General features: G+C 44.6%; 3 pseudogenes; all 3 read right to left on the reverse strand.

Moving 5' to 3' along the window:
• Positions 1-283: 283 nt before the first annotated feature.
• LOC112257283 lies at positions 284-18,051 on the reverse strand (annotated as a pseudogene).
• On the reverse strand, positions 11,846-16,304 carry LOC112257602 (annotated as a pseudogene).
• LOC121847125 lies at positions 17,990-26,323 on the reverse strand (annotated as a pseudogene).
• Positions 26,324-27,614: the final 1,291 nt, after the last annotated feature.

Raw genomic sequence — 27,614 nt, forward strand, 5'->3', positions numbered from 1 at the left:
GGCATTTGAGGCTTAGAATGTTATAAAGGGGGAGGGACTAGGCGTGTGTGAGGTACAGGATAAGGGTCCCGCTCCACTCCATCGTTTATGGCTGAACTGTGCTGAACAAAGAGTGGATTACTTCTAACAGAGCCATGGCTCCAGTTCAGTCAACTCCAACAGACAGGATCCAATAAGGACGCTGCCATTAGCTATGATAATCCCCTGCCTCTTACCAGCTATCAAAGCATCATTCATCAGTAAAAACACACACCAATACTAAAGAGACGGCCACACACATACATCATTTCAAAAGAGATTTTTATTTGTAAATGTCAGTGAGCAGAGAATAAACCAAAACCATAAAGAAATAAACAGCGATATAAATTTAAATTTGAGCATATAAAATAAGTGTAACAGGGAGAAGCGCTAAGCATTTTAATACAGAAGATAAAACAATAGAATAAAGAGGATTAGAAGACACATATTTATATTCATATGAGCAAGGGTGGCATTCCAGTAGCATAAACAATTGAGCAAAATCACAAACACAGGAAGAGGTGCAGGGAAATGGAATCACACTTTAAAAGACATGTGGGTGTTGTGTGTTATGATTTAAAGTTTGGTGTGACCAAAGAAAGAAAGTGATTGAGAGAAAACACAAAAATATGCACGAAAAATTTCACAAGCCTCTTGTTACGACTGTCTTTTGAAAGTTTTAGTTTTATTTACATCTTGGTCGAGTCAGTTTGCTCAAATCTTAGACACAACACCACTACATTTAATATGAACAACTTATTTTTTTCTCTTTTTTTCTCAGATTGTTTTCCTGAAAAATATTCAAAACATTCCAGTACTAGCCAGCTGTGTGGCTGTGGTGAGAGAGTGATGTCTCTCTCTCAGATTGGCTGTGTCTTATTTACATGGGGGCAGTGTCAGTGCAGCTGAGGATTTGGCAGGGTTAAGGAGGGCTGAAAACATTCTCTGTGCCCCAGACTGCTTCTAAGAGAGGAGAGGGAGGTGGTCTCTGTCCATGGTCCTGATATTGCCTTGAACGGACAACAAGGCTTCTACAGAGGCTCCTGTAAACTGTCCATTACAGAACGTCATACAGTGCCTGGAGTTGTAGTGTACTGAACCTGTGGTCTGGGCTGAAGAAGTGATTAGAGCACATTTACAGGCTGTCATTGCCGGAGAGATACTGTACATGTGGCAAAGGACAGAGACTGTCCACCCTTTCCCCTCCTTATGCCTTTACCACACACCCAAACCTTGGGTCACAGGACTCCTTCTAACCCTAACCCTAACCATAACCCACAACCCTGGGGTCGTGGTCACAGGACTCTGTCTATGAGCCTTAGAGAGGGCCGCAGTGCAGAGCCAATCACACTGGGCCAGCTCGGCATAACGCTAATACAACGTTACAACAACGCTGATACAATATCGAAATAATGCTGGTTCTAAGTTTATAAAACACTGATCCATCACCTTTACACTGTTACTTTATTTAAACAAAGTTCAGTTTTAATGCAGCACAGGATTCTACCAATAATGATGGAAAAAGGTTACAATCGTGGATAAATGATCTAAGTTACCACAGAATCCTGCTTGGACAAGATTTTAAAAAGCAGCTGGATATACTTTGATGGTCACCATTATAAGTAACACAAAATCAGAATCTGTTCTTATGCTTACTAGTCACATAACTACAATGAACCTTACATTTTAAAATGTTCATGCCACGGTATGCATTCTCACATGAAATTGGAATTTTGTGACGAAGTTGAGCTAGCCTCTTTCTTCAAATGTATGTTAGTGTAGGCTTATCTTCAGTGGTTCTTCATCTTTAACATGTCTTGTCTACTTCATTCCTTAAAGAGCTAAAGAAAGTCCTCTAAATAAACAAGAAGGTATTGTAATTCATGTCATCATAAGAAGCAACTACTTGGCATTTTAGAGAAACATCAAAGGTTTCAATGAAAACAAACAACCAGATGTTTTTTTCTTTAGAATGCTATAATGCAGAGGTAGATCACTATATGAATTCCAGGTACCTGAAATCCATCTGAATCCAAAATACAGCTCATGCCCTCTTCTTTCATCCACTCTTCTACCCCTCCCACTCCACATACACCACAAACCAATAACCTCTGCCTGAAGTGAGCTGTGATGACCATAGGAGTAAGAAGTACAGCAATTGCCCACACTACCAACATTTTGACATATGCTCACTACATCCACAACGCTGGGAATATCAGATTGAACTATCAGATTGAATGGCATAAGAAAAAGAAAGATCAAGGCTTCTATTGAGAGAGGATGCTCTGCAGTATGGGGGTAAAGGGTCTTGGTGTCCGTGGCGATTGGGTTTGGTGTTAGCTTGGCTTACTTCTTGTCCTTCTTGGTGGACTTCTTCTTGCTGGCGGGGGTCTGGGCAGCGTTGGGGACGTCAACCTGGGGCATGGCCTGTGGCGGGCCCTGCAGGGCCGGCTGGGACATCATCTGCTGGGGGTTGGCTGTCAGGGTGGCCGTGCTGCCAGGGATGTAGACGTTCTGGCGGTAGTCAGGCACATGCTGCATGGGGAACTGGGCGTTGTAGCGGTGTCCAAGGGTCGCCGTCGCCTCGCTCACCTCTGAGAGAGAGACGGGAGGGAGGGAGAGAGGGTTATAGCTGGGTGTGTTGTGCTGCTGTGAAGAGAGAGTGACTCGTTACTCACTGAGAGTCATTGCTGCACTGCATTGCAGCTCCAGCTCAGCACTCAGCACTGGCGTTCTGAGACAGGCAGCCCCTCCCCACAACACATAGAACCTCTGCTCTCTCACACAGAGATCAGATGTAATAACGTCACACAGCACATTCAGATATAATCAAATATCATTTAGAATTGAGGATTAGCTGCACTGGCTAATCACACAGTAATAGAGAAAGAGGCAGTGCACAGGTTTCTGAGTGACTGCAGCTGGGGTGCATTGAAACAAAGAGCTCTGTGTCCCATAGCCCTCTGTGTTGCTTCATTCCTACACAGGGACTGTAGAGAATCACACTGTGCTCTACACATGTGTAATTGGCAGCATTTCTCTCGTGTGTCCTAATGGAGGCAAACACAGGAAGGATGGGTTGTTTCCTTATCAACTGCCACCCTGATCTAACAAAGTCGTATGCACTTAGAATCTAGTGCCTGAGATGCTGCTCTCCAACAGGTCTCTCTCTCTCTCTCTCTCTCTCTCTCTCTCTCTCTCTCTCTCTCTCTCTCTCTCTCTCTCTCTCTCTCTCTCTCTCTCTCTCTCTCTCTCTCTCTCTCTCTCTCTCTCTCTCTCTCTCTCTCTCTCTCTCTCTCTCTCTCTCTCTCTCTCTCTCTCTCTCTCTCTCTCTCTCTCTCTCTCTCTCTCTCTCTCTCTCAATTTTTGTTTTCTATGGTGGAGGGTTACAGTTTTTCTCAATTGCTAAAGCACAATTTCTGAAACCTTGCTCCATTTCCTGAAAACATTCAACACAAAACCTCATCTTCAAGCACTATTTACATAACCTTTGACTCCTCTTGCAAATTGAAACATTCGCCTCAAAATAGTTTTACCTGTGTTCAAAATCAAACACTGCTCTCAAATCATAAACAAAGTGATCAAAATGATATACACTCTCAAGCAGTCAGTAAACAATACACCGAAAAATAGAAAACACATTGTTCAAAACATACAATTCTCAGGGAGAAGTACATTTTTTATCTAAAAAAATGTTGATATTTTTCCGTCATTGTCTTTTGATGAATGAAAACATATTCTATCATAGTAGCTCAAAATTTATCAGAAATTACTACTCTGCTTTGCTCTTTGCAATTTTGTTTTTTGTTCTTCCTCCTCCTTGTACCCCTATTTTTACAGTACTGTACCCTGCATCTCACAAACTTGTCCTTTGTCTCTGTGACACTGTAATTCTTGTTCTTTGTTGATATGAACCTGCAACCAGTCGAAATCTATTGAGCAGTCAGTACTGTTAATAAATGGAAAGCACAATGTTCAGGGCCATACAATTCATCCATTGTACAGTATACAGCCAACAATGCACTGTACTACAGTATCCATTCTCAGACTTTCTCCTTCCCACCTTCAACAACCTGTTTGCTCTCTGAACTGGCTTTTATTGTTTGTGCCGCATCATTTGAAACAGGTTAAATCAGTTTTGAGTGGTTGTGTTCAATCAATGACATATGTTCTCTATTTGTATTTGATTGTTGCCACTTGTGCTTACCAGTATGGATGACATGTGCATTAGAGTGCAGAATGTGTTTTGAGAATGAGAATGTGTTTAGAGTTTTGCTGAAAAGTCTAAGTGAGATCTGCAAATTGTGTTTTATCATGTGAAATGGTTTAAGGTATTGACAACAGACTGCATAATTAGCTAAATGAGTCCAGGCAACTGAGAACTTCAGCCAATGGGTTTTAGTGTTTTAGCAATTGAGAAAAACTGTAATGCAGTATCCACAGGTTTTTTCAAAGTTAGGGTGGAAGAGGACAGAGTTTTAGTTTCCTGGGGTTTGGAAGGTGTGGTGGCTTCTCAGCTTAGTGTGGAGGAGAGGCTCTCGTTATGTCATGGTTTCAGGTGTGTTCCTGAGAATGAAGTTAAGGTGGAGGAGGTCATGGTCTCGGTGGGTGAACAGGTAGGAGCTGAATTTATACTCCCGGAATGAACAAAGCTGTGGCTGTGTTCAAGAAAAGAGCAAATTTGGTTGGTAGGTTCATTGCTAGTGGAATATTGGTAAGGGGTGTGTTGGTGCCAAGTTTGCCTCTTTTTACCCCTTCGACCAGGGTGGTAGTTGCAAATTTGCCTCCGTTTATTACGATGATCAAGTCATCTGTAATAAACGGATGGGTTCTACGTAGGGTTTGCCAGCACAGATCTACAGTCTATGGGGGTTTTGAGTGTCGGGATTTGGGGCAATAGAGCTTTGCGTGCCCACATAAAGGCTGTAGATAAGGTGAGGGTACAAGCACCAGTGGGGGAAATCGAGGTCAATGTGCAGGGGGCAATGAGATGCAGGCAGCAGAGGCTGGGCCTAGTCATGCCAGTGATGGTGGTGTAGATGAGGCCGAGCCTAGTCAGGCTAGAGATGGTGGTGTAGATGAGGCTGAGCCTAGTCAGGCTAGAGATGGTGGTGTAGATGAGGCTGAGCCTAGTCAGGCTAGAGATGGTGGCGTAGCTGAGGCTGGGCTTTGTCATGCTAAGGATGGTGGTGTAGATGAGGCGGGGCCCAGTCAGGTTATGGATGGTGGTGTAGATGAGGCTGGTCTAGTCATGTTATGCTAGTGGATGAGGAGAGTATAGTGGTGAAGTGTATGAAACTAGGGGGAGAAGGAGGGTGTCAAGTGGAAAAGGAAAAAGGGGGAGAATAAAGAAGTTGGGAGGGGAGAGTCTGTTGTGGTCCAAGGCACCAAGGAACCTTTCCCTGGTGCTGGGGGGGAGGCCCTGACCAAAGAGGAAGGGCAAGTTGTCAGGATGGGAGATGGAGATGAGGAGGAGGAAAGTGAGTCTGAGGAAGAGGATGATGAGTCTTTTTTTCAGACTCCGGAGCTGACAGCCAGTCAAGCAGAGGGGTCAAAGTACACAGTGAAGGAACTGACAAGGTTCCTGAAGGAGACCAAGGGGGAAAAAGTTCATTTTGAGGCTTTTTCTTCTGATCCGAGAAAGTTTATAAGATCAGTACAACATGCTATGAAAAATAAGGGGCATGTTGTCCTCTCACCCAGGAAACGGGTTAGGTTGAGGAAGTGGGTCACAACAGTGTGTAAGGTCTACCTTCAGACACTGTTTAGATTAATAGTTTCTTTCTGGCACTGTGGCTTTTTGAGCTTTACTATTGGTCTCTTCCTTTGCTGACTTTTCTCCCACTTCTTATGGAGACTCTTTGGGTAGGCTTGCTCAATATAAATGGCACCAGAGATGCGGGAAAGAGGAGTGTGTTGGGTGAATATGTAAAACAAAAGAAAGTACAGGTGTTGTATCTGCAGGAGATGCATAGTGATGTGGTGAATGGAGTTGATTTGGGGGATCTGGTGGAAAGGGGCAAATGTGTTGAGCCATGGGACAAATTTTAGTGCAGGGTCTGTCTTTAAAAATTTGCTCCTCAAAGGAGGTGTGTAGGGGTAGGCTGCTTGTTGTAAAATCAGAAATTAACAACATGGGTTTTGTCTTTATAAATGTGTATGCGCCTAACACAGGGAGAGAGAGGGGGGTTCTATTTGGGTGTCTTAGACAGGAACTCTCACAGGTAGTGCCTGAGGAGACACTGGTGGTCGGCGGGTGACTGGAACTGTACAATAGATTTTAAGAAAGACAGAAATGGGGATGAGCCTCATTTAGGTTCAGTGGGAGTGTGAAGAGCCATGATTAATCAGTTCGACCTAGTGGATGTTTGTAGAACTAAACATCCTGACAAAATACAGTATACATGGGTGAAGGTATTTGGGGCTAGGGTGCGTGCAGCCCGACTTGATCATTTTTACATGTCCAGGAATCGGAGCAACAGGCTGTTGGGCACTGCCATTCTCCCGATGGGTTTTTCCGATCACCACCTAACCATGGCTCGGCTGTCTATTTCACCAGGGCCTCGGCATGCATCCTATTGGAAGTTAAATGTAAAGCTCTTACAAGATGCCACTTTTTGCTCAGGTTTGCAGATTTTTTGGGAAAGGTAGATGCAGCACAGAGAGGAGTATGAGTCTGAGTCAATGGTGGGATGTGGGGAAAGTCCAAATTCGGCTTATCTGTCAACAGGATACAGCTTTCTCATCCTCAGAGGCTAGGAGAGTATTGGGGAAACTAGAGCATTGTATTAATGAGATGGAGATAGAGATGGTGGGGCAAGGCAATGTAGGCTAATTTAGCTGAATTACGTAGGGACCTGGGCAGTTTTTTCCAGGTTAAAGCGAAGGGAGCACTTGTAAGAGCAAGGTTCTCCATGCTCAAAGAGATGGAAGCTCCCAGCTCTTTCTTCTTAGGTTTGGAGAAACAGAGCGGTGAAGCCAAGGGTATGCATTGTCTACAGCTGTCTGATGGGTGAGTGACCTCTGTGGTGGGGGAGATGCGGGAGCGGACTGTGGAGTTGTATACTGAGTTGTAAAGGGCAGAACTGTGTGATCCTATGTTTGCTCAGGTTTTGTTTGCAGAACTCCCTAAGCTCTCTCTGGCACAGAGGGATGAAATGGACATTCCTCTGTTGTCCCATGAACTGGCAGAGGCCGTAACCCAGATGTCCCCTGGCCATGCACCGGGGGTCGATGGACTCCCAGTGGAGTTTTATAAAAGATTCTCTGTAATAATTGGACTGGACTTCTTTTGCGTGTTGCGTGAATGCGTCGGGGTAGGAGAGTTGCCGATGAGCTGCCGTCGGGCGGGTCTGACTCTCCTGCCCAAAAAAAGAGACTTGTGTGAACTTCAGAACTGGAGGCCTATGGCATTGCTCTGTGCGGACTACAATATATTTGCCAAGGTCCTCTCTAACAGAATGAAGTCCCATATGGACTCTATAGTACACAAGGACCAAATATATTGTGTACTGTGACGGTCAATCACGCACAACTTGTTCTTAATCAGAGACATGTTGGACTTGTTGAGAGGTTCTAATGTGAACTTTGGACTGGTCTCTTTAGATCAAGAGAAGGCTTTTGATAGAGTGGACCATGAGTATCTGTATAATGTGATATCTGTTTTTGGGTTTGGGACAGGTTTTTTGACCAGTGTGAAGATGTTGTATGCTGGGACATCATGTATGGTCAAGGTGGGAGGAGGGGGGCTCAGTAGGCCAGTCTGGATGAAACGGGGCATTAGACAAGGATGCCCTCTATTGGGGTCTTTATATACACTAGCCATTGAGCCTTTTTTTGTAGGAGACTGCAGGGAGTCTGCTGGACAGGCATGGGTGTGTTGACAGGCATAGCCGTGTCAGCATATGCAGATGAAATTTCTGTGACGGTCAGGGATGGTCAGGATATGCAGGCACTAGAGACTAGTCTGAAGGTGTACGAGAGAGCTTCATCAGCTAAGGCAAATTGGGGCAAGAGCAAAGCTCTGTTGTGTGGGGCATGGTGGGATAGGGCACCTTCTCTGCTTCCAGGGAGTTTGTAGTGGGGTTGTGAAGGGATTAAAACATACCTGGGCTCGGAGAGGTGGGTCAGGAAGAACTGGAAGGGGCTAACATAGGCAGTGGTGTCAAGACTGGCCAGGGGGAGGTGTTTCCTGTCCCATGTGTCATATAGAGGGAGGGTGCTGATAATCAACAACCTGCTGGCATCTTCCCTTTGGCATAAATTGGCTGCCCTCAACCGCTGGTCTGACCTGCAACGCAAGCTGGTGGACTTTTTCTGTTCGGGCTATCACTGGCTGAGGGCGACAGTGTTGTACATGACCATCCACGAAGCAGGACAGGGCCTGGTGGAACTGGAGAGCAGGGTTGCTGCTTTCTGATTAAAGGCGGTGCAGAGACTGCTGTACCACACTGATATCGGCTGGAGGGAACCAGCATGCGCGCTGCTGAGGAGAGTTGACAGATTAGGATTGGACCGGCAGCTGTTCCTCATGAAGCTGGAGAAGCTGAGTACAGCATGTCTCTCAGACTTTTACTCTACAGTGCTGAGGGCCTGGCAGCTGCTAAGGCCCACACGGGGAGGGGGTGTGGAGCCTGGGCTGTGGGTGTGGGAGGAGACTATCTTCCACAACCCAGCCATCCCTTTGAGATTGCAGGGTGGCCGACTGAACCAAAGGCAACTGATTGCAACGGGTTTACTAACGCTGGGTGACCTGCGAATGTTGGGAGAGGAGGGGTGGAAAACCATGGAAGTCCTGGCACAACAAACAGGAATAACATATCTTAGGCTGCTGGAGAGATTCCTGGAGGAGGTTCAGGAGGCGCTGTCTGAGCCAGTAAGGGGGGTGTTTGAGCGGCCAAAGGGGGAGGAGCCACCAATGTTTCCTGCCACTGCAGGAGATGGCAGAGACTGGGGACAGGTAAGGGGGTCTGGATGACCTTTTAGATTTGAACACTTTGAGCCTGGGGTAGTTTGAAGGGGTAGGAGGTAAAGCCATCTACAACCTCTGCATTAAGGTAAGGAACATTAGGAGCCTAACAGGAGTGAAGGCACATCAGTGGCAGGGGCTATGTGGGTCTGAGAGGATGGTGGATTTTAGATTGAGGGGGCTCTACAACCCCACCCCAATACCAAAGAGGTCAGGGGACCTCCAGTGGAGGGTTCTACATGGAGCCCAGGTCACTGACAGCTGGTTAGCACAGATTGAACCGGGAGTCTGGCAGGGGTGTCCTTTCTGTGTTATGATAGAAACTGTGATTCATATGTTTTCTGTGTTGGCCAGGTTATTGCCATTAATGCCTCTGTTGAAATGTCTGTGTGTGAGGTTATGGGTGGTTTTTACTGTTGGAATGTTCATAATGGGGTAAAGGTATTCAAATAAGGAAAAGGCCAAATGTGTTTTGTTGAATTTTCTGTTTGCTCAGGCAAAGTTGGCTATTTGGCTAACAAGGAGGAACAGGTTCAAAGATGGAGGGATAACATACCCTTTACTATTATTTCATGGGATGATGGTGAGATTTTTAATGACATGAGAATGTTTCATTAAAGAAAGACAAAGTCTCTCTCTCTCTCTCGTATATTGAGGTAACATTGTGAGGTAGCTAAAGACAGAGAAGGCAAGGGGATTTCTGGGAGATGTAGGCAGCAGACTCACCATTGGCAGCAGCCATCAGAGCCTGGATCTGCTCATCCTCGGTGGGGGGGTTGGGCCAGGGTCCTGTTCCAGCTACGACACCACCTGCCCCCTCAGGATGGGGGCCAGCTCTGGAGGAGAGGAAGGGGAGGAGTTAGTATAACAGATACACACAAATCTCTCTCATCCACTGTGTCTCGCACTCTCTCATGAACACACACACTCTCATGTAATGTGAACCTCTCTCTCTCGCTCGCTCTTTCACACAGACACAAAACAGAGGACACTCTGTTCCCATCATGATTGTCAGCATGGCAACACTCAGCCTCCAGCAGCCATTTTGAGTGGGCAGTGGTCCCGGAGCATCACAGAGCACAGACAATATGGACGCTGGGAGAAGATCTTAGAGCAAGACGTGCTATAGATGTTATTAGGTAGCACAGATCCACAATACGTAAGCTGACACACACACACTCAATCACACAGAGTAAGGACTAACTGAGCTGATTGGATGCTATGTGTCTTGTACACATGCAGTGTGTTACTGTGTGGGTGGGAGAGTGAGAGACAGAGAGAGAAAGGAAAAAAAGAGGGAGACGACGAGAGAATATGTGCATGTTTTTATATTGGAGAGTGGCTGAAGATGATCTGATATTATATGGTTCTTCTCAATCCCTTAATTTACCCATCAAATATGTTCAAATTTGAAATGGAGGATTGGGGAGATACATTGAATTTAGTTTGCTGGGTTCATTACAGCCATAGGGGAGTCAGTAACACACGCTAGCAAAACCACATACACTCACACACAAACAGACAGATAGACAGAGACAGACCGACAGAACCACAGGAACACGTAAATTTACACTACGAATAAAAGGACAAACTACACAGTTCAGCGAAGCCTAACAACCCAAAGTATAAAACAAACACCACAAAGCCTCAACCCATTTCAGCTACACAGCTAGACCGCAAGAGCATGTACAGATTATCACACACTCAAAAGCCAGAAGCCAGGCTTGACTACACACAGCTGCACCAAGCCTACAGTCAGTCAGACAGCATCACGTATAAGACCAGGGGGCCACCTTGCACACTCAGCACAGCCCACTCTGCTCTACCTACTCCACTCTACCTCGCCTTCCCGTACGGTGTCCATATCTCCTGGGTGCTGGTGCTGTACCTGTATGTGCTGAAACACAGACAGGGAAACAGTTCTGGCCATCACTCCTTCAGCCCCATGCCAATCAGATGGACTCCTTCATTAGCCAACAAGGTTCCTTTTCAGTTTCTAGAAAAGGAACTACAATACAATGGTGTGTCACATTCTATTTTGTGCCGCCACAAAATAGAAATTGCGCAATGACTAATAACGTTAAGGAATCTACTGTCTCACTTTCTTTGAATGATACAGTATGCAATCAGTGGCTAATAACTCCAAGACACTCAGACGCTCAACATTTGCTCCACCAATAGAGCCACAACCTGTTAATCAAGGTGTATCAGATAATCCAAGCATCTTCTACAAAAGCAAATGAGGCAGCAAGTCACATCTACCATTACTGTCTGAAATGACAATACAGTGTGAAAGACATTGCTAATCTAAAGCAGGCCTTATACTCACAACACTACCACAACCAGAGGGCTGCCCCTACCTCTACTCTAGCGTACTTCTAACCTCACCCACACAACAGTCATCCGATCTCTATTGATTGATTTCTTATGGAAGCACACTGACAACGAAACAATCATCACACTATCTACAGTATTAATCACTTCTACTCAACTACTACTGAAGGACTCACAACTACTGTCACAACTACCATATAACAACCATTAGATGACCCATTATTCAGTGTTATTGGATCTGTGTGGAGAGTAGTGGGGCACCAATGTGTACTTTCTGTTCAAACACACAACTGCCTTAGTCTTCATGTCTTTCAATGGAATGCATATCGTAGGCACAAATGATTAATTCACATTGTGGAAATGAAATTAAATTGTGAATGCGTATAGGAGTGAGGGTGTGCATGTGCGTGTGTGTGTGCACGTGTGATGTATATGTTCAAAGAAGCTGAACACCTACCCACTGGGTCCAGGTCTCTGTCCCTGCTGGTTTAAGCGCCAGTCATTGTTGGGTGGATTTTGCTGGAGAGAGAGGAGATACTGTTAGAGAATGCCACTGATGGCATGTCATCTTCAGTCATCAGCACTGGAAGCCATTTTGTCCTTCAGTGGGCCAAGAAGAGACAAGATGTCACATGGGATAGAAGACAAGAGGGAAAGAGACAGTGCTAGAGAGAGCGACAGAGAAAGCAGTGTGAGAGAACATGTGAATTATTGAACTGACTATTTTGCCAGTGACGTGCTTGAGCGAGTCCGCTGAGAGGAAGGATCAAACATACTCCTGTTACAAGCAACTTCAAAACAAGCTTAATAATGCTAAATATTTAACCACAGTTCTCCCAATTTATTGACCAAGGAGCTTTCCACTCAAGCTATATCTGCTATAGATTAACAAATATATCATTCCAAACCCTGGATCATTAGCCGAAGCCAGGCTGAGGGAGAGAGACACCAAAGCCAGAAAAGAGAGAAAGCGAGAGCGAGAGAGTCCGTCAGTGGGGCAGTAATCTGCAGCTCTGCCCTGCCCGACTGATCCTCTAAACCCTGGGCTGGATTACACGGACAGAGCCCATCCCTGTCACTGTGCAAACAAACACATGTTGAGTGAGAACACCCTCGGTGTAATAGCATGTTTGGTACAGAGAGCGTTCCCCCCGCAGTCATATGAAATATTCAGTCTCCCCCTGGCAGACAAGAGGATACACCACTGGGATTTAAGCACTTAATCACAAACAAAACATTCTGTACTTCCCTGAGAATTCACAAGTGTCTTTAAATCGCTAAGTATTTTCCTGAGAAGTAACCACAAGTGGTTTAACATCTAAACACCCACACACATTCACACATACAGAGATGCACTCTTACGTTTAAGTCTTGACACGGTCTTATCTCATTAGTTTGAGAGAGCCCTCACATAGGCTGCATTGCTATTGCAGCGACCTGTCCGTGTTGAGCTGCAGGTGGAGGTCTTTATGGTCTTTATGAGAGTGGGAGTGAAGGGCCTGCTTGGGGCCCAGGCCCAACCAAGTCAGGTAGCCTCTGTGTCTCATCCAGCGCATCACCACGCTAATGCTTGTCACCAAACACACAATCGAGACACAGGCCAGATAGCCAATCAGAGCCAGGGTAAGGCCAGAGCCCTGCTGAGCTGGGAAGATGTGTCTGCACCCTTCTCAGACACAGTGATATTGACTGGCACACTGGTAGAGAGAGCAGGCTTGCCACTGTCCTGCACCATCACTGAACGTAGCATCTTCTTCTTCAAATCTATGGGCCGTGAGCATGGAAGAGCCCTGTGTCCCTCCCAGAGAGGCTGTAGAAGAGTCAGGTGTTGTGCCCACTGTCTGGGTCCCCACACACCACCCTGTTGACCAGGGGCCTCATTTATAAAAATGTTCTTAGATTTATACTTGAACTTAGTCTTAAGATCATTTCCGACAGTGTGTTTATGTTGGATTCATAAAAGATACTGAGCATAAAAAGCCTTGCTTAACCAGGTTCTAAGAAGCCCATTTGTAACTTATGCACCTGTGATCTATAAATCTCAAATTAACTTCAAATTGACGGCACCTGAACGTGCCTTACAATCCACAATTTCCGTTTATAGAATGCTAGCGCAAATGAGGGTTTAGTCAAGAATAGCCATGGATCAAAAGAGAAAAGCTAACTTTTTGGAAGACGAGATCACAGCGATGGTAGAGGAGATTGAAGACAGGCAACACGTATTATTCGCTGGACTAAATAGTGGGTTGACAAACAAAGCCAAACGGGTAGCTTGGGAGTGTGTCGCCGCTGCAGTGAACGAGGTGGAGCAGCAAGACAGAACTGTGGCTGATGTGAAAAAGAAATGGTCTGACATCAAACTGCAAGTGAAAAAAATCATATCCATACATAACCAGCAGGAAAATCACCTACATCAAGTCTAGACTTTGTGTAGAGATAAGATCATTCCCACGTCAAAGTAAAGTTGTATAAATAACTACTTATACATGGTTTTCTGCATAAGTCATACTTAAGATCAAAATTGATCCTAAGTCTATTTTATAAACTAGGCCCCAGGTGTTCTAAACCAGCCGAGCGGGGTACAAGACAGCTGCAGCACACCGTCTGGGGGCGGAGCGGGATAGATCAGGGCAGGGGCGTGGTCATTCTCATTGATTACAAACACATGCATGGTGACATTGGAGCTCTGCACCTAGAACACATTCACCTGCTCATGGTCGAGGGCACGAATGACATGCAGGTCACCGTTCTCAGAGTTTATGTAGACCAAAGAGGACAAGGCCGAGCCTTGCACCTCAAGATCCAGGATGGAGAAGGAGAGGTGGGCATTCTGGGCATGGTCCTGGTCGAATGGAGTCCCAGTCAGGATGAGAGCACCATGGGTATTGTTCTCCGCTATATCAACAGAGTAGGAGGACTGGGAGAAGAGGGGGGCATTGTCATTTACACCTGGAGGAGCGACCACAATGGACTGTTGTGCGAGGGGGGAGCCGGAGTCTGTGGCTGTCACTGTGATGGTGTATTCAGTCACAGCCTCTCGGTCCAAAGGGCCATCTGTAACCAGGACATAGTGCTCCTCAGAAGGGGGTATCAACCTAAATTAAAGATCAGAGGGAATGCGGACGTCAACCTCCCCATTTCTACAGGTGATGAAGGCTATAACAGTGTCTGATTATACGTCCTCCTGGACCACTTTAGATCATGCATTTATGATTATCTTTGGGTTGTTGTCGTTCTTGTCATTGATTTTGACTTGAATGTGACAGGAGCCTTCCATGGCGGGGGCCCTGGCATGCACAGTGATGTCATAAATGTCAGCCATTTCATAATCCACCTCTCCTTTCACTCGGATCAGTACTTACTAAAGAGTTAAGATATCCCCCCATTAAGACCAGAATCAGAGCCAGATGCCCTGAGTTTAGTCAATAATGTGCTTGGTGGAGCCTTTTCCAACAAACTAGCTGTTTTCATTAGCTGGTCAAGTACTGGAGCATTGCCATTGACATCTAGTATATTAATAAGAACAGAAGTAGTCCCTGATTTCTCAGGTTGTCCACCATCTACAGTCATAAGAAGCAGGTGGAATACTGAGTGCAGCAGGTGGAATACTGAGTGCAGCAGGTGGAATACTGACTGCAGCAGGTGGAATACTGACTGCAGCAGGTGGAATACTGAGTGCAGCAGGTGGAATACTGAGTGCAGCAGGTGGAATACTGAGTGCAGCAGGTGGAATACTGACTGCAGCAGGTGGAATACTGACTGCAGCAGGTGGAATACTGACTGCAGCAGGTGGAATACTGACTGCAGCAGGTGGAATACTGACTGCAGCAGGTGGAATACTGACTGCAGCAGGTGGAATACTGACTGCAGCAGGTGGAATACTGACTGCAGCAGGTGGAATACTGACTGCAGCAGGTGGAATACTGACTGCTTTTCACTGTCCAGAGGTTTCTCCGGTAATAACTCGGGGGATTTCCTGACATCACTTTTTTATTCAAATTTCAATATGATCAAGTCGTTAGGACTGAGGATGTATGTGCGTAATGAGTTCATGTCTACATCTAGATCCGGTGTGCTGACCAAACGAAAGCTAGTGCCCGTTGCGGTAGCCTCAGACACTTCAAGATAAATATTTTTTGATGACAAAACGGTGTAATTCCTGAGGGTTTTGAAAAACAAGTTGAACAGTAAGAGAACATGGCAAAGTTAATGCACAAAGACGTTCTCTGTCCATAGTTTGTTTGATTACTAAAACTCACGTTCACGTCAAAGTACTTGGCAAAAGATTCAGAGACAACTTGTGGGTTTCCGTTCACATGAATTAGTACGCCGAGGCCCAAGTCCTTCGCGATGTCCCGAAAAAGGCCCCCGGTTTTAAATCCTCCAATAGGGAATAAGAAAGTTCAGCAGGAAGTGATGCGCTGTATAAAGCGGAGAGGAGAGCCAGAGCACCCGCCATCCCAAGGCCTTTCTTCTTGTCTCCAAAACTCAGATTGTTCAACTCCTCATGTCGGGGAAATATCCTATTTTATCATTGAACCACGCAGTAACAAAAATAACGCTCCAAGAGCTACAATTACTTTCAAATATGATAATTTAGAGGAAATAAAAAAGAAGGTAACACCGATTCCCTTCCACGCGCAAGGGTCCTGTAGCTTCTGAAAGGACACTTTTTCAGAGGAGGTGCATGGGTCTCCAAACAAAGGCAGGAAACTCTCCAATTGCAGGACAATATAAGCGGCTCTCAATTGTTGGGCCACATCCGCTACAAACGCGCGTGCAGGCGAACACACACACGCGCAAGTACACACACACACACCAAAACGAGTTATGTACACCGAAATAAAAGATGAATAGGCCCAAATAAAAATGAAAGGATGAGGGAGGTAATAATAATAGACAATACAACTTTATCTTCGTTTTCTCTTGGTCTTACGGGAGAAAAAAATGTGCAAAAGCTTTGATAAATCTGGTAACACTTTTTGCCACCAGGAGACAAATTCAATGAGTCCTCACACCTAGAAACCTAAACAATATAGATATTATTATATAATTGCCACGAAAGTAACAGTTTTCGTCAATTGAGTCATTCAATACATATTTTAAATTGACACAAACATATGCGCAACGTAGCCTACCACATTGATAAATAAATAACATTGCACTGTCCTAATTCCTATGAAACAATTGAGGGTTGAGTACTGACTGGATGTCTAGCACTTCGTTCATTCTATGCTCACTTGTTGGCTCTCGAACGTCCACGTACTATCGGGTAAAGATGCGTCAAGCACGTTTAACATGTCCTTAACGTCAATGGTGCTGCTGGGCTTAACGAGGGTGAAGTCACTGAACTCTGACATTGGAGAGAGACACGACCTAAATGATTGGCTCTGAGACAACATGTCCCCTCCCAGGACCTCCACATACTTAATAGGGCCATCAGTGTTGAGCTGGATCTGCAGGTTTCTGTTGGGATTCTTGTATCCGTCAGAGTCAGCCCGTCTGATACAGCAACTCGAGCTGCTCCTACTATTTCTAACGCACTTCACCACTAAGATGAGAAAACTAAAAAAAGACAAGACGGACACAGAGGCCAGAGAGATTATCAAATAAAAGGTGATTTTACTGTTCATTTTTTTTGCATTTTTCAGGCGGTATTCCGATATGGGCTCGTGTTGCCAGTCCTCTAACAGTATATTGACTGTGACTGTGGTGGACTGGACCGGCTCCCCGTTGTCCTTTATCTCTATAAGCAGCCTCTGAGAGGAGTCATCCTGCTCTGAAACAGCGCGTTTTGTCCTCACCTCACCTGTGTAAAGATCCACACTGAACAGAGACGAGTCTGTGGCCTCTGCCAGCCTATAGGAAATCGATGCGTTGTGGCCTGAGTCTGCGTCCACTGCCGATATCTTAGTGGCGAGGTGGCCTGCTTTAGCGGACCGGGGCATCTTCTGATGGGAGACAGAGGCCATGACAGCGGAGGGGTAAATAACAGCGGGGGCATTGTCATTCTGGTCCATGATAAAAACATGGCGTTGCTGCTCAGAGACGGAGAGCCGTGATCCTTTGCCTGCACCTGGATCTGAAACACTTTCAGTTTCTCATAGTCAAACGAGAGCATGCTGTAGATGCTGCGGTTATCGGAGTTTATGTAAATATAGGAGGAGACTGACACGTCTTGTACTTTAGAGTCTAATATAGAATAGGAGATCTTGGCATTTTCACCCATGTCTGTATCAGAGGCGGTCACTGAGCGCAGGATAGATCCCGGGGCGCCATTTTCTTTAACATAAACAGTATACGAGGGCTGGGAAAACACTGGAGGGTTATCATTTACATCTAAGATTTCCACAGTCACGGTTTTCGTTGTAGATAAAGGTGGGTACCCTGAATCAACTGCGGTTATGACAACATCATACTCCGGGAACGTCTCTGGGTCTAATGGGCCGTTGGTCAACAGTGCGTAATGGTTGGAGACGGAGGGCTTCAGGGTGAACGGTGAGCCCGGTGTCATGATTAACTTTACTTTGCCATTCTCACCACCGTCTAAGTCTTTAGCGCTAATCAATGCAATACACATTCCAGGGGAAGAATTTTCCGGTATTGGACTGGTGAGTGAGGTCATAATAATTTCAGGGGCATTATCGTTAACATCAGCAATCTTTATCTTTATACTGCATTGTCCCTCATTTGTGGATTGCCTTTATCTTTTGCCATTATGTCGAATTTATGCAAATGTATTTGTTCATAATCAAGCTGCCCTTTGATAGTTATATCTCCAGTATTAGAATTAACATCAAGTAATGACATTATTGTATCGGGGGTTTGGTCTGCAAAGAAATACTCGATCACTCCATTTAGTCCTTGGTCAGAATCAGTTGCTCTGACGTTTAGAACCGTAGTGCCAACTGGTGAATTCTCAGCGACAGATACATCATAAAATTGTATTTCAAATTGGGGTGCGTTATCGTTAATATCTAACACTATGACCGTGATTTCAGAGGTGCCAGATCGTGCATGATTCCCTCGTCTACAGCGGTGAGCACGAGCTTATGAACTGCCTTCTTCTCTCTGTCTAATGAAGTCTTTAGCACAAGCTCTGGTATTTTTGTGCCATCTTGGGTCTTCACATTTAACTAGAACCTATCACTGACCAATTAGTACCGTAAGGAGTTTGAGGCTACGTCAGGGTCATGTGCGCTTTCCATTGTGAACTTCGCACCTGCAGTGAAAGACTCAGCTATTTTCAAAACCCTTTCATTTGTAAGGAAACTCGGAGAATTATCATTTAAATCCTGTATATCGATGTCAATGCGATGCAGCTGTAAGGGATGTTCAACGATAACCTCCAATGGTAACATACAAGGGACGCTCTCTCCACATAACTCCTCTCTGTCTATCCTCTCATTGACAACCAGTTCACCCTTTTCCAAATCCACACTGAAATACTGCTTACCAGCATCAGAGGCTATCCTTAGTTTACGGTCATAAAGCTCAGGTATTCCCAAACCAAAGTCCTTAGTTATATTCCCAACAACAGAGCCCACGTTCAATTCCTCAGGTATGGTGTATCGAATCTGTGACTCTATTGTATTCCACAGGAGAACATATTGATAAATCCAGAACACTTGCCACCTCAAAAGGCCACGAATACTCATTGTCCTTTGTTCCATTGAGTCAGTCTCCTGTTCGCAGAAAATACCATCACACAATATGGAAATACAAATTATTCACGTAAACATTTCCACGAATTTCAAACAGACCGTGTTTTGTTTCCAGTCAGTGCATGATTAGCTCCCACATCTGAGCATTGTAGGCTAAGGGATGAGATGCTGAGGCTAAGGGGAGGGCGTAGATCCCTTTGTATGGCTCTACACAGTATTGGTGCAAAAAACACTCTGCAACAGACCAATCACTGGTTCACTTGATCTTAAAGGCACACTATGTTTAGACTGGAGAAGAACGCTTATAACACAGAAATATATGAGCAGCACAATGTATTCACTCACAATAAAATATGTTACTTTGATTCAGAAGTAATAAAGGTGCTATTTTACTAAACAGATGTGGTAATTCTATAAATGCTGAATTAAATAATAAATAATGAATGCAAATATAGGCCTATATTATGTTTATTATCATTAATAGTACTATTATTAATATTATTATTTTAGCAGAACTGTATCATTTTAAGCCCTCCGTTTACTGTACTCTTTCTGCCGTCGTGTGGCAATGAGAGTGAAGCACAGCCTAGTGGTGTTCTCATAGCGCGTCATAAGGAGCAGGAAGCCAGTCTCTCTCATCCCCGCAGTAGCCTGCTCAATCTGAACGGGAGGGGGGAGTAACGGGCTGGGAATGAAAGGATCGTGAGAGAGGGAAGTGAAGAGGAGGATAGAGGTTTCACGCACACATACACGCGCACATGCATGCACACGAACACACACACATGATTTAGTAGTGTGTATTTACACAGCGGTAGTACATACACTGAGTGTACAAAATATGAAGAAAACATACACTTTCCATGACATAAACTGACCAGCTGAATACAGGTGTAATCTATGATCCCTTATTGATGTCACCTGTTAAATCCACTTCAATCAGTGTAGATGAAGGGGAGGAGAGGTTAAATAAGGATGTTAAAGTCTTGAGACAGTTAAGACGTGGATTGTGTATGTGTGCCATTCAGAGGGTGAATGGGCAAAAAAAATATTGAAGTGCCTTTGAACGGGGTATGGTAGTAGGTGCCAGGCTCACCGGTTTGAGTGTGTCAAGAACTGCAACTCTGCTCTGTTATTCACGCTCAACAGTTTCCCGTATACATCAAGAATGGTCCACCACCCAAAAGACATCCAGCCAACTTGACACAACTGTGGGAAGCATTGGAGTCAACATAGTCCAGCATTCCTGTGGAAAGCTTTCGACACCTTGTAGAGTCCATGCCCCAGACGAATTGAGGCTGTTCTGAGGGCAAAGGGGGGTGCAACTCAATATTAGGAAGGTGTTCCTAATGTTTTGTACACTCAGTGTATTTCATTATTTTTCTCATTTGCCTATCTAACTGATTGAGGAAGTATTTAGCAAAGTTAATTTAAATCTGTGTCTTTAGGCTATATAGATTTGTCCTATCTGTGTCCTTAAACTATGTGTCACAATATCAATTTGTCCACACTGATTTTTAACGACAATAGGCTACAACCAGGGGACATAGATTATCTAAATCTCCCTGGAAACTGCGGGAGCTCGAATTACAGTGTTCGATGAAAATAACGTTTTAATTATGAATCATGCTCATCAACCATTTCACAGTGTCATGTAATATGGGCCAGGCCGACAAAACATAAATATAGTCGTATTTCATCACGATGATCAGAGGCAGAATAGGACCCACTGCTGCAGCACAACATTATTCAATCCCTGAAAATAGGTGCGCTGAGGCAGAAAGGAGACCAAACGCGCTGCACAGACCGAGCGGAGCATTTCAGCACCACGCGGGTGGACAGCGCCACACACGCGGACGGCTCACGCTGGTGCATGCCGCAGACAACAGGCAGCACGAGAGTTGCATAAACAATGCGCTCCTGTTTCCTCTCACTGGAATGGAAAACACGAGCTAACTGAAAATATACTTTCTTAGCTAAACAGCTTGGTAGCATTTCCTGAGGAAGAATACTAATTTAAATGGCCCCAAACCGCTATGTTCAAGGAACTGCGTATATATGACTGCAGTTCATGCCACCATTTGTCACGTGACCAGATACTTCTTTATCATTCATGAGTGGGGCCTCAATAGCTGAATACATAAACAAGATGTAAAGCTCCTTCTATGGTACATAAAAATAATGATTGAATGGTCCTTTACCCAAAGGAAGATGTGATTGATACAGGTACCAACACATTCATTACATATATTTTAATTTCTCTCATACACTGCTCATGGGAATGTTCTCTCTTCCTTTCTCAGTAATGAGATAATTCAATGTCAACCAATAATAAGATGGTCAAAATCTGTAGGACTGTTTGTGACATATTTATGATGAACAGTGCTGATCTTTCCCTTTACAACTCATACTTGTGTGTTAAACATGATTATTTTGCATGTTATGTTGGTCTAAGCGTGTGTGAGAGAGAGAGAGAGAGAGAGAGAGAGAGAGAGAGAGAGAGAGAGTGACAAGAGAGGGTGAAGAGAGAGGGAGAAACAGAGAGAGAGAAAGATAGTGAGAGAAAGATAGAGGGGTATACAGAAAGAAACAGAGAGAGAAAGAGAGAAAGAGATAGAGAGAGAGAGAGAGAGAGAGAGAGAGAAGAGAGAGAGGAGTATAGAGAGGGAGAGGGAGAAAGATAGAGAGGGTGACAAGAGAGGGTGAAGAGAGAGTGAGAAACAGAGAGAGAAAGAGAGAGAGAGAGAGAGAGAGAGAGAGAGAGAGAGAGGGAGAGGGAGAGGGAGAAAGATAGAGAGGGTGACAAGAGAGGGTGAAGAGAGAGGAGAAACAGAGAGAGAAAGATAGTGAGAGAGATAGAGGGGGATACAGAAAGAGAGGGGGACAGAGAGAGAGAGAGAGAGAGAGAGGGAGAAAGATAGAGAGGGTGACAAGAGAGGGTGAAGAGAGAGGGAGAAACAGAGAGAGAAAGATAGTGAGAGAGATAGAGGGGGATACAGAAAGAGAAGGAGACAGAGAGAAAGAGAGAGATAGTGTTATCTTCATGTTCCCCTTATGCTTCATGAGTAGGGCCCTGAGGTTTCCTGGTCAGGTCCCTTTGTCAGGGAAAATTCAGGGGTCTATAATCATGAGGTTGGTGCCTGAATGCCATCCAGGGAAACACAAGCATGTTTACCATAACCAAAGAAACATGTTTGCTATTACCAAACACAAAATATACTGTATCTTATAATATGTCAGCAATTATGCATGTTATTTGTATTGTTTTGCTGTGTTTGGTCCTTACAATAGCTAACAGAACATGGTTAGATATGCAAGGGTGTGAATATCTCTGAAATCCACTAGTGAACAGAGGAGAGTATGTTTTTGTAATAAATATCACAATCTTCACAAACACCTGCACCAGGAACAACACCATCTTCACTGAGGGTAATATACCCGCAGACAAAAAGATAGAGAGTTTCAGACACACATTTCCCTCTCCTGCTGACCTTGCCCTGCCCCACTGCAGGTTAGGGCTGGTGAAGACTGAAACATGGCCCATGGGAGGGGTTGCTTCCCAGTGCCTTTCCACCAAACACCCCACAGACATTTAGCTGCAACCCCCCACGCCCAAAATGTCTTAAGGAATTGTACAGTCTTCACCATGACTCGGCCAGTCGTCATGGCAACACATCCCACCTCTCCTCCTGAAAATGAATATGTTATTGTTTCTGTGTTGTAGCGAAAGGGTGGGGTGGAAGACTGCAAGCTGTCTGAGAACCATGCACAGAGAAACACATTCAATTCGAAGGGTTGAGCCAAAGGGAAAGGCTGCAGTGCAAATGAAGTCTTGATGGGCTGTGTGCAGTGTATGTTCATAATTAAAGATGAGCATAGCACACTTTCATTGCATTCTAACTCTCTGTTATTACATATAGCTCAGGAAAATCCAAAGCTATAAGAGTAAAGCCAGAGGTCTACTGTCAAACACAGTCTCTGTAAGGACAGGGTTTACTGTGGACAAGTGTTCTATAAAAACACATCTAGTCTATAGCTCACTGTATTAAGCTGTGGTGTTGAATCAAGCTAGAGGGCTATGGGGAGTAGAAATGCATACGGATGTGACATAGTCAATAGCTTTTTGTTACCGGAGAGAGATGGAGAAAGACAAAAGAGAGAAACAGATTGAGTGAGTTAGTGAGAGAGAGAAAGAGAGAGTGAGAGGGGGGGAAGAGAACGAGATAGACTTTCTAAATGAATAGATCCTGTGACTCTGTGTATTTAAGCATATACAGTACAGTACATCTAATCTGAAGAGAATACTTTGATTGAACTGAAGAAGAACAGAAGCGAGTGCTGCAGTGAAACCTGCCTCCCACAACCTTCCTCCTACTGCTGCATGATGAACAACAACACCTCAATCCCTCCCTCTGCCTCCACACAGTGTGCTCAGCACCACTAATACACAACCCAGTCACATGCTGGTAAACAGACAAATACACACACACTGAGGACCCCAAGGTCCGATACGGGAAAGTGAGTGCTTGTGATGATGTGAAGGTCTGAGCGAAGGAAAGAGACATAAACAAGAATACGATTGCATGTAATTACAGGTGTATGGTTGTATAAGTACATTGGAATATTAAATAAGTGCAACAGTGTAATGGGGTTAGGACAGATTGGTTGATGGATAGTTACAGAGGAAACCAAATGGAACACAACATAGTGTTTCATCACTCACAAACTACACACAAGTCCAACTGGGTCAGTTTTGGATTGTGAAGCAATTAAACAGGCCAGTGTAATGAGAATATAGTCAGGACAAACAGAGTACAGCCCACTTCCTAACATCATGGTGTTTTGTGTAACTGTAGGAGTATGCAGGCAGCTGGCCTGAGTGGCATGTCACACAAGAAGTTAGGGGTAGACTAAAGAGATGTGGCTCTGCTTGTCAACTCTCTCTCTCCATGTCTGTTTGTCTCTATATATGTGTCTCTTTCTGTCTCTCTCTGTCTCTCTCTCTCTTTCTGTCTCTCTCTGTCTCTACGTATGTCTCTCTCTATCTCTGTCTCTATCTCTGTCTCTATCTATGGCTGTCTCTCTCTGTCTCTATGTCTGTCTCTATCTCTGTCTGTCTCTCTCTCTATCTTTGTCTCTTTCTTTCTCTATCCCTCTCTTTCTCTTTCTCTTTCTCTTTCTCTTTCTCTTTCTCTTTCTCTTTCTCTATCTCTGTCTCTGTCTGTCTGACTCTCTCTCTCTGTCTGTCTGTCTGTCTGTCTGTCTGTCTGTCTGTCTGTCTGTCTGTCTGTCTGTCTGTCTGTCTGTCTGTCTGTCTGTCTGTCTGTCTGTCTGTCTCTCTCTGTCTCTCTGTCTCTCTGTCTCTCTGTCTCTCTGTCTCTCTGTCTCTGTCTCTGTCTCTCTTTCTTTGTGAAGCACGTGCATGCATGCGCTCGTGCAAACACAAACTACTAGTCAGACATAGTACAAGACCATCATGTGTATTATTTACAAGTCCTCCACCGTATAACCAACATTTCTTCTGTCAGGAATCTGCAGCACTTGTTGTTTGCAGAATGTTACCATGACAACCTGCATGTCCTTAAGGTGAATCTCCCTGGGATGCTGGAGAGGAGAGTTAGTGACTGCGTCACACAGCTCTCTCTGTAAATCTAAGCATATAACATACTTGAAGTCACCTGAATACAACAACCAATACAGAATAACTAAATCTGCTGTTCTCGTGAACCCAACAGCAAACATTCAGGGACAGGGACCCTAACATGAACATAACCACAAACACTCAACCACACAACCATAAAATAAGTCCTAAGTTTTTCTAACACATCTAATACCTCAGTATCTATGCAGGATTCTGTGGTTAAACAGGAGGCAAAGATGTGACGCTGTTAATGGCGGATATCAGGCAGATGAGAAATCTCTCTAACTCTCACTAACATGCTCTAATCTAAAAATCCTTACAACCTGTCAGCCATTACTACTGTGACTGACAAGTAGTGACCTAGGTTACAGACAGACAGACAGACAGACAGACAGACAGACAGACAGACAGACAGACAGACAGACAGACAGACAGACAGACAGACAGACAGACAGACAGACAGACAGACAGACAGACAGACAGACAGACAGACAGACAGACAGAGACAGACAGACAGTCTGATAGAAGAGACTTATAACAGACAGACAGATTATTAGAGTGTGTGAGCGGGAAAGACAGACAGACAGATGGAAGATGAGACAGACAGACAGACAGACAGACAGACAGACAGACAGACATGCATACTCATTCTGAATACAGAGTCAGGTCCGATACATTGTGTGTATCTGCACCCCTTCATATAGATAGACAGACATTACACAGATTGGAAGAGGGTCAAAGTGTGCTTGCCTGTAGTCCAGCCACCAATACAACATACCACAGTTTGGACCATGCTACTAACATCTTTCAGTTGTAAATGTTATCTTGATCAGAGGCAAGAGAATGCCCAAATGCCCTTTAGTTACTGATAGGCCAAGCTGAGACGAACACAGAAACCGATAACAGGGTGAATACCACAGTTTGGACCATGCTACTAACATCTTTCAGTTGTAAATGTTATCTTGATCAGAGGCAAGAGAATAGGGTGAATGTATGTGAATGTATGAGGGTGGGTCTCACCTCTCCATCAACATCAGCATCCTCCTGCTCTCTATTTTCTCTCTGCATTGTCCCCATGCAACTCACATCCACCAGTGTGTTCTGGCTATAAGGCCTCGCAAACTTCACATTACTCATCCTAGAGTCAGTGGTACCACACACCTCATAGTTGTATACACGCTGTAGGGTTCCCAGGGTTCCGTCTGGGTAAACGGGAGGGTAAAATGGGATGACTGGGAGGTTTGCTGCAGATTTATAGAATAATCGATTCTGTCTCCATCTGTAGATTTTTACTGTGACAATGGCAATGATGGAGAATATGAACAGAACCGAGACCACAGCCAAGGCCAACACCAGATAAAAAGTCAGGTTGTTGTCATATTCCCTGTCCACTGTGATGTCAGTGAATTCTGAGAGGACTTCAGGGAAGCTGTCCGCCACCGCCACGTTCACATTGACTGTAGCTGATCGAGAGGGCTGCCCGTTGTCTTCCACTACAACAGTGAGCTTTTGTTTCACTGCGTCTTTATCAGTGACCTGGCGTATGGTTCTTATTTCTCCATTCTGTAGGCCTATTTCAAACAGCGCTCTGTCTGTCGTTTTCTTCAGTTTATACGAGAGCCATGCATTTTGTCCAGAGTCCACATCAACAGCCACCACTTTAGTGACAAGATAGCCCACATCTGCTGAACGAGGCACCATTTCAGCCACCAGAGAGCCACTCGTCTGCACTGGGTAGAGAACCTGAGGCACATTGTCGTTCTCATCTTTTATGAATATGTTTATAGTCACATTGCCACTCAATGGGGGTGAGCCTCCATCTTGTGCTTTGACATTGATTTTGAAAGATTTGATTTGCTCATAATCAAAGGGCTTCACCGCGTAAAGGACCCCACTGTCGGAATTTACTGTCAAATATGCGGAGAGTGGAGCCCCGTTCAAACTTCCATCCTCAAGGAAATATGATACCCTAGCATTTGATCCCCGGTCTGCATCTGTAGCGCTCACAGAAAAGAAAGACCGGGAAGGGACATTGTTTTCAAACACATAGGCATCATAGCTTTCTTGGGGGAATTGGGGTGAATGGTCGTTCACATCCGATATCTTTAAACTGAGCGTCTTTTTACTTGAGAGCGGCGGACTGCCTCCATCTACTGCCGTGATTGTTATATTATACTCTGCTGTTTGCTCTCTGTCCAATACAGATTCTGTCACCAGATTGTAATAATTTGATAAAGATGATTCCATCTTGAAAGGAAGGTTGTTATGAATGGAGCATGTTATCTCTGCATTTTCCGCGGAATCAAGATCCTGGATGTTAATCATGGCTATAATAGTGCCAGGGACCGAGTCCTCGGGTAGGGCACTAGAAAATGACATGACGGTTATTTTCGGGATGTTATCATTAATATCAATAACATCAATAACGACGCTACATGAGTCTGTTAAGCCACCATGATCTTTGGCTTTTACCTTTATTTGAAATTGTTTGTTCTTTTCATAATCTATATCCCCTACTACTCTTACCTCGCCTGAAATCGGGTCGATTGTGAATAGCTCTTGAATACTTTTGGTGGCATGCTCAAAATAATACTCTATATTGACGCTAGATCCCTCGTCTGCATCTGTCGCACTTACTGTGGTAATCAATGTGCCTTTCGCTGCATTTTCTGGAACAAATGCTTTATATGTAGCTTGGCTAAATGCCGGGGCATTATCATTTACATCGAGAACGACGATGTGAATTTGAACTGTTCCAGACCGCTGAGGGTCTCCACCATCGACAGCAGTTAAAGTCAAATAGTGATGCTTTGTCTTTTCTCTGTCCAGAGGTTTTTGAAGTACCATCTCTATGTGTTTACGGTCATCTATGCTACCTTGAATATTAAGATTAAAATGGTCTGTGGGGTTTAACATGTATTTCTGAAGTGCATTTTCGCCCACGTCTTGGTCTACCGCGTTTTCAATGGAGAAACGCGCACCAGGTACGGCT

This window comes from Oncorhynchus tshawytscha, linkage group LG09 (genome assembly GCF_018296145.1).
Source record: "Oncorhynchus tshawytscha isolate Ot180627B linkage group LG09, Otsh_v2.0, whole genome shotgun sequence".
NCBI lineage: Eukaryota > Metazoa > Chordata > Actinopteri > Salmoniformes > Salmonidae > Oncorhynchus > Oncorhynchus tshawytscha.